Source organism: Diospyros lotus, chromosome 4 (genome assembly GCF_014633365.1).
Source record: "Diospyros lotus cultivar Yz01 chromosome 4, ASM1463336v1, whole genome shotgun sequence".
Classification (NCBI taxonomy): domain Eukaryota; kingdom Viridiplantae; phylum Streptophyta; class Magnoliopsida; order Ericales; family Ebenaceae; genus Diospyros; species Diospyros lotus.
The window spans coordinates 24,490,908-24,499,171 of record NC_068341.1 but is presented as its reverse complement, the minus strand read 5'-3'; the positions used below and the strand labels follow the sequence as shown (position 1 = coordinate 24,499,171).

The 8,264-nt window shown below is 35.6% G+C and overlaps 1 pseudogene; it reads left to right on the top strand.

The window, feature by feature from the left end:
• The first annotated feature begins 1,255 nt into the window (after positions 1–1,255).
• LOC127799736 (cytochrome P450 736A117-like) lies at positions 1,256–3,732 on the top strand (annotated as a pseudogene).
• Positions 3,733–8,264: the final 4,532 nt, after the last annotated feature.

Sequence of the window (8,264 nt, the reverse complement as noted above, 5' to 3'; positions counted from 1 at the left end):
TAACAAGAATAAATTTTCTAATATAGAAAAGAGGTATAAGAACTTACTTTGGAGAAGGAAAATGAATTTTGTTTAATTGTGGGAAAATGATGAACAAAAGAAATTCTCTCTTTTTTCACTTTGTTGACTACTCTTTTTTTCTTTTTTTCTTCACGGCTCTCTTACTACTTCCAATTTCCCTACTTATAGGGGATTGATTCATGGATGACATAAAAATATATTCTAATCAATCCAAGCTTCATAATTGCCCATTAACTCACCACCAGGCCCCGCTCACATGGCTGGCTCAATTCCCTTTCCTCCATATGGTTGCGTGGTTTAGGTGCAACACCTAAAAATGAATTCCAACATTGTTCCCCTTTGATTTGAACCCTAACCCATCAGCCATACTAGCACTTATCGAGTGCGCGCATGACTACCTCACCTACAAGCTTTCGCATTAATATATATGCACCAAATATTTATATACTAATCCCAACTCTCTTCACTAAAAATAAATTTTAGCATTTTTTTCCCAATGTTGGAACCTGCAACTTACCAACTCCCTTATGAGCACATAACCACCAAACTACAAGACTCTTCATTAATATATATGCAACGATTAATTTTTTACACTAAACCAACTCCTAGTTTCTGAATTTACATTTAGAATTTTAAAACACTATCAATCACCTTTCAACACAAAGATTTTAATTTCTCCCATTAAATTCCTCAAACTCACAAATAACCAATATTAAATGATAAATAAATTATGTTTAATACAAAAATTAATTTCTCCCAAAATACCGAGATGTTACATCTGGTTAGTATTCGACATCTTCCTCCTCACGCTATACTCTGCATTAATTGTTTCTTGAGACAAATAAGTATAATTGTTGTAGTTAGACAACAACAAATAGTATAAAGAAACACATGCTGTAATGACCCAAGTTTTTATATAATTTCAGATTTTGGAGAATTTAATTTCTAAAAATTTAATTTCAAAGAAAAAAAATGAAAAGAGGGCCAATTCAAAATTATTCTAATTTTGGTTCTAAAAGTGTAATTCTCAAACAATTTGGGTTTTATTGGGGTGTAAATGAGAATTTTCAAGATTTATGGCCCAAAGCGTAATATTCTAATATATAGCTATTAAAATATGGGCAACGCGATTTCAAAAGAAAATACATGAAATAAAGAAAGAAAACCAAACGGGACCCTTTATTATATTTTTCCCCAATATTGGACTTCTATAAATTGGCATTGTATCCACGATTTGAGGTATCTCTTCCCCCTCGAGTCGAGGGAACCAGATATGCGGTCGATGAGAGATCAATTCTACTACGTTCTTCCCCTCTTTCTCTTCTTCATCTTGATTCTGATCAAATGGTTAAGCACCATTCGAAATCCCAGAAAGAATCTCCCACCGTCTCCCCCAAAGCTTCCCATAATTGGAAACCTGCACCAGCTCGGTATAATTCCCCACCGCTCGCTCCAGTTACTGGCTCTAAAACATGGGCCGCTGATGCTGCTTCATCTTGGCAGCGTCCCAGTTCTTATCATCTCCTCCTCCGGGGCAGCTCAAGAAATCATGAAAACCAATGATCTCGACTTCTCAAATGATGATCTCGCAAGCTTTTGTATAATTACAAGGACGTGGCTTTTGCTCCTTATGGTGAGAATTGGCGGCAGATCAGAAGCGTATGCGTGCTCGAGCTTCTCAGCAGCAAGGGAGTGCAGTCTTTTCGCTCCGTGAGAGAAGAAGAAACTGCCCTCCTAATTGACAGGATCAATCAATCTTGTTCTGCCGATTCTTCATCAGTGGTAATGTTATTAATTAGAATCAGATGAAATTTGAATTTAGTTTATCTGTCTCCAGGATATATGTTTTGATTTTAATCAGTTATTAATTATACTATAGGTTTATCTATCACGTGTACAAGTCTCTGCTCCATATCGTAGTCGTATAATTCATTTAAAGCTAGATGATATATGCATCATTTTGATGTCGTGTTTCTTTCGATAGGTGAATCTGAGTGAAATACTGGCGGAGCATACAAATAACATAGTGTGCAGTGTTGCGCTAGGGAGGAAGTACAACGGCGACGTTGCTGGAGGGTGGAGGTTTAAGGAGCTTTTGGCGGAGTTTGCCGAGCTGTTGGGCATGTTCAATGTGGGGGACTACATTCCATGGCTAGGATGGATTGGCCATTAGAATGGGTCGTATGGTAGAGCAGATAAGGTTGCTAAGGTACTTGATGCTTTTTTGGACCGTGTGGTTCACGAGCATTTGGAGGAAAGTGAGGGATATAGAGCTGGCAAGATTGAAGGTGAGAGTCCCCTTGATTTTGTGGATGTTTTGCCTCAAATTCAGAAGTCTGGAGTTGCTGGATTTCATCTTCACAATGATACCATCAAAGCTATCGTCTTGGTATGGCCTAGGCCCTCTGGTGATAATGATTTTCCCTTTTCATTTTTGGTCGAATGTCATTCATTTCACATTATTTAGATATAGTAAATATAATTGGACTAATATATTTTTTTGTAAAAATAAATTAAATACAAAGTATCTAGTATTCAAAAATATCTCAATAGTTTTTATTCCATTGGAATGCTAAACAGCCAAAAGATTCTATGTTATATTCAGGGTAGGTCTGACCACGATTTTAGAATAGACAATTCCTATTCCACTTCCTGGTGGAACCAGAACCGGTGGTCTTGAACTATCTATAGATGGTTCCAGTTTTGATTCCTTGACGGTTCGGTTTTGATTTCCAACAATTACAGTTTCGGTTCAAACTAATTTAATGAAAAGATAAACCAAAAAAAGAGTTTGAACTTAATTTATATAAATGAAGTTAACTATATTTTCTTTTGGGATTTAAAGAAATCAAAGTTCAGATAATTCATTTACTATTTAAATTTGTAACTCTCTTTCCTTAATCGAAATTATTTTCAGAAATACTAGTTATTGTCCATTGTATTATTTATTTTATATTTATTTAATTTATTTTTTAAAACCTGTTCGATTTTTAGCTGTCTATCAACTTCCAAACCCTCTAATATTATAGTCGAATTAAATAATTTTTATTTGCCATTGACTTTTAAATCTTCTCATTTTTATTTGTATATGATTTAGGATATGTTTTCGACTGGAACCGATACTACATATTCAGCTTTAGAGTGGATAATGATAGAGCTTTAAGAAATCCTAAGTCTATGGAAGGGATCCGCTGATATGGGAGGAGGCTGAAGAGTTCAAGCCGGAAAGGTTTTTGAATTGTTCAACAGACTTCAAAGGAAATCATTTCGAACTCATTCCATTTGGTGCTGGGCGAAGAGGTTGCCTAGGGGTCCATTTCGCCATGGCTGTGGATGAGCTTGCTTTGGCAAATTTGGTATTCAAATTTGATTTTGCTCTACCTGGTGGAGCAAGAGAGGACGAGTTGGACATGAGTGAAACTGTTGGGATAACGGTCCACAAAAGGATGCCCCTATTAGCTGTTGTATCACTAGCTTCGGCCTAGCCTTCTATGTGCATGCTTTAGTACTATAATATATTCAGAAATGTTCTTGTGTTCACATCAGACAAACCTGACACAGACATGTAGGATGTGTGTGTAGAGAGGGGACACGTTCTGTAATGTCTCGTTTTCCCAGAACGAGCATTATTTTAAGATTTCGGGAATATTTTTTTTTTCAATATTATATACAACATAAGTCTCTCGATATACATACTCTTATCATAATCGTTTTTCGACAATCCCAATTGTACCTTCTTAGCATATCAAAATTTAATAATTAATAGATTAAGACAGGCATTATCAATTACATCAGCAAAAGCAAGATCGAAACCTCAATGATATATAACCGACAATTCCTTTATAATAACCAAATCGATGTTTCACATGAAAATATCAAAATATTAAATAATCTCTGAACATCGTAATCATATACAAAACCTACGAAAACTAAACATACCAGCTACATCTCGATGACATTTTTTCCCTTGGCGCCATTGCTTTCACCTGGAACGTTTGAATATTCCAGGAACATAGTCCAAATTAGATGCTAAATCATCTAAGTGAGAGTTTAAAAACATTTTCATGCAGATATGCAAAATCATATATAAAACCGATAAATCCCGATACGCCCCACCCTAAGAGAATCCCACATAGCATTTAGCCCTAACCGGGGAAAATGCAATATCTCTAAAGGTAACACGACCACACCGACCCATTGGCAAACCAATTCTGTTTAAGAGGGACAATCTCGACATATGAACCCGGGAATCACCCTATTGTCATTTTTAGGCTTTACACTCTTACTCAAAAGCATTCCAAAACCCAACACAACCCTAGCCCCGAGAGTGTCACATTAGCACTATCCCCGAAATTCACGACACCTCGGCCTTAATGCTATTGCTCAAAAGAACCTGTAGTGGTGTCCACTCTCAGCCCCGCCACTTGAGCCAACAATCGGGGTGGTGTCCACTCTTAGCCCCGCTACTTGAGTACCATAGGGTGAAATCCGTCTCAGCCCCGTCCCAAGTGGGTCACACAGCATTAACCTTTGGCACGCATTTCGAGTGCTGACACTCGAGAGCTACGTCACAGGTTAACAACCCAAGTCCCACATGGACAACACAACATGTCAATGCTGAAAAATCATAACATGCATAAAATCAACATCTCAATGTATGCAATTTATCGTACGAAATATAACACAGGTGTAAGTAATCATTCATCAATAAACCTAGCCATGAGGATAAACACTCACAGTAAACCATTCATATGCCACAAACGAGTTTTTCGATAGAATCACTCACCTCGAAGGTATTTGGATTACCTCGATCCTCGTGCACTGCCTCAATTCTCGTGCCAGGCGTACTACAACTCAACCTTGAGCCTCAACGATACCCTAGACATCGTATGCATTCAAAGGGAAATCAATATCTATTTTCCCAATTTTCTCATTATTTTTTTCTAATTTCTTTCTATTTTTCTCTCGATAATTTCAAGTAAATACCTCTTCAAGTATTGTTTTCTAAATTTTTCTCCAAAAAAATTCATAAAACAATATTTATAAGCCTATGGGACTTTTTGGAAATTTTCCAGATTTTTCTCCTATTTTCTCAAATTTCCATAATTACTTTTCCTTGAGAAAATTTATTTCTCATTGATTTCATTTGAATATACTTCAAGAAAAATCACCAAAACTCATAAAATAAATTCATTATCCTTCTGGAATTTTTTCAGAATTTTATAAAAAGCCCTCCTATATATTTTCCATTTACATTTCCTCTCAAAAATCCAAAATAATGATCTCCTCAAGAAATTTCCAGGATAAAAATTCATCAAAATAAACTATTCATTTTCTTTGAATTTCTGGATATTTTTCCAGAATTTTATTTCTTTTAATTCTATTTTTTCTCAATTTTTTTATATTTTCAACATTTAAAAAATACAAAAAATACCTCCAGTCATCTTCTCAGACGACGGCGACCGGCGACCGGCGACCTGCTCCGATGGCTGATCCGATGACACCACCTCGAAGCCCTCCTCAAGTCAATCACAATGGCACCCTCACATGGCCGAAAAACTCATCGAAAATAGCCCGATTTGATGATTTACAGTCCGGCTCCAACGAAGCTTTGCGTTTTCCGGCGAGCCAAATTGACCTTCGATTCGAACTCCGATTGACACGAAACTTTCTAGATTAGTTACCCATAACCTCACGACCAAAAGCCCCTTATTAGATCCTTCGATCGTTCACTCTACAAGCCGATTTCATCTTCACTCGATATATATATATATATACGGCCGAATGCAAAAATACCCCTATACTGCTCCAAAAATTCTCAAAATCTCCAAAATTGCTCCTCACAACCTGGGGAACAAAAGCCCCTTATCCCTTACCTCTAATTCGCTCCCAAAAGTGAGAAATCCGAAGTAAAATCTTTGATGCAAACTCTCATCAAAACTCGGCTTTTTATAGCCAAATTCGTCCGATTTTCTTACCAATCAAAGGCCATTGCTTCGCCCCTACGTGACCTTGGCCATGCCCTGTTGAAGAACAGCTACAAATCCCCAGATTTTTTGGCCACAAATCGCGGCCAGATCTGCCATTTTTTAGCAGATTTTTAAAAATTGTACTTTAGCCCTTAGAAACTTTCTTTTGCATTTTGGACCTTATCCTCAAATCCCTTAATTATCCAACTATACCACTAAGACCCACAAGATTAGTACTTCTCATTTCTCCCTTGAAACTTTCAAAAAATTACCATTTTGACCTCTCTCGGGCAAATTTAGGAAATTACACTTAAGCTCGATTGATCGTTTTGACCTCAAATCCACTCGATTCAACCTGAAACCACTTATGGGTTGTTCTATACATCAAATATTAGTCCTAGACACACTCTGTTGATTTTTCAGACATTGTCTATAACAATTCAGTAATACGACCTAATTGGCAGCTGTATTTTTGCTGTACCGAAAACTGTTCCCGATCTCATTTCTTTTATCACTAAAAATCATAATTTAAATCACTCATTGATACTATACCATTTTCCTTGGCTATCTAGGGTCTGGGGTACTCCCTCTGACTAATTCGGTCGTCCAAAGCTGTGTTAGTGTACCCTATAGTCTTATTTTTCCGCAAATTCCATTTATGCCCTTCATTAAATACCGTTTATATCCTCAAACCATTCCTGAGTATTACACGTTCCCCTCTGATTTTGTCTGACGCAGGCAACATAACAATTTCAATAATATGTTCTAGGGGTGTGCAATCGATTATAACCAAACTGAACCGTCCAAAAATTACTAATCAAACTGAACCGATCGACTAACTCTACTAACCGAACTAATCAAAATTGAAACCTAAATCATGGTAAACGAATCGAACTGAAAACTGAACTAACCTAGAATACCAAAGAGACCGAACATCTATTGTCGCCGGCCACCTGGTTGAATGGTGATTCCGATGATCGGAACCGATCATTGGATTCCCTCAACCATCACTACAAAAAAACTAACATTTAGCAACGTTTTTTTTGCATTTAGCCGCGATTGCTAAGTAATTTAGCGGCGGTTTTCAAAACTGCCGTAGATACAGCCGTCGCGTAGCATTTAGCGACGATTTTTAGCAACCGCTGGTATAACCGCCGCTAAGTGATATTTTTAGCGGTGGTTTGGAAACCGCCGCAATTAGAGGCGGTTTTTAAAATTTAGCAGCGGTTTTAAAATCGCGGCTAAAATTAATTGAATTTAATATTAAATTAGCGGTGGTTTTTAAAATTGAGCGGCGATTTTAAAACCGCCGCTAAAATTAATTGAATTTAATATTAAATTAGTGGCGGTTTGGAAATCGTTGCAATTAGCGGCAGTTTTTAAAATTTAACGCTAAAATTAATTAAATTTAATATTAAATTATTAATTTAATATTAAATTTAATTATAAAAAATAATTTAACGGCGATTTTTGTAGTTTTTTGCAACAGTTTTGAAACTGCTGCTATTTTCGTCTCTAAATTTGTCTCAGATGAATTTTTTAGACAAATTTTTTCGTCTTAAATTTGAGACAAATTTTTCCACAAAATGATTTTTCCTGTAATTTAATAGAGATTTTGTAACGGATTTTTTCGTCTCTACATCTGTCTCAAATATAAATATAATTAAAAAATAATAATTTTTTAAAAATTTCAAAATTCAACCTAATAAACACAATATACGAACTAAAAAAAAATCATTCATACAATACAATAAATCCATAAAGTAATACACATCATCCATAAATATTAAAAATACATTGTAAAATCTATCTATACTAATTACACATTCATAAATAGTAAAATACATAATAAATTCTATCATTCATACAAATAACGAATCCTCTTAATAATCCAAAGGATCTAGGGATGGTGATGATGAAGACGACGGCGAGGGAGGCAATCTACCTTGAATGGCTGACAGGTGATTGTGAAAGGATTTCATAGCTGTCTTAATAGCTTTTTGAATCTGTTCTACCAATGAGCTCGACGATGGTGGTAACCTACCTTCAATGGTGTGATGATGCCTCCTGTTGTAGCATCTAAAAATTAGCCTGTAAGCATCATAAATACATGAAATAAGTTGTATTATGAAAAAATCAATTAACCATAATAGAATAATATAAAAAGACATAAGTAATGTATACTTACAAATTGCATCGATTGTAAGGAAAAAAAAATGTTCATACAAAAATTGTTATTTCTTAAAAAATAATTAAGTAAAATAAAAATAATAA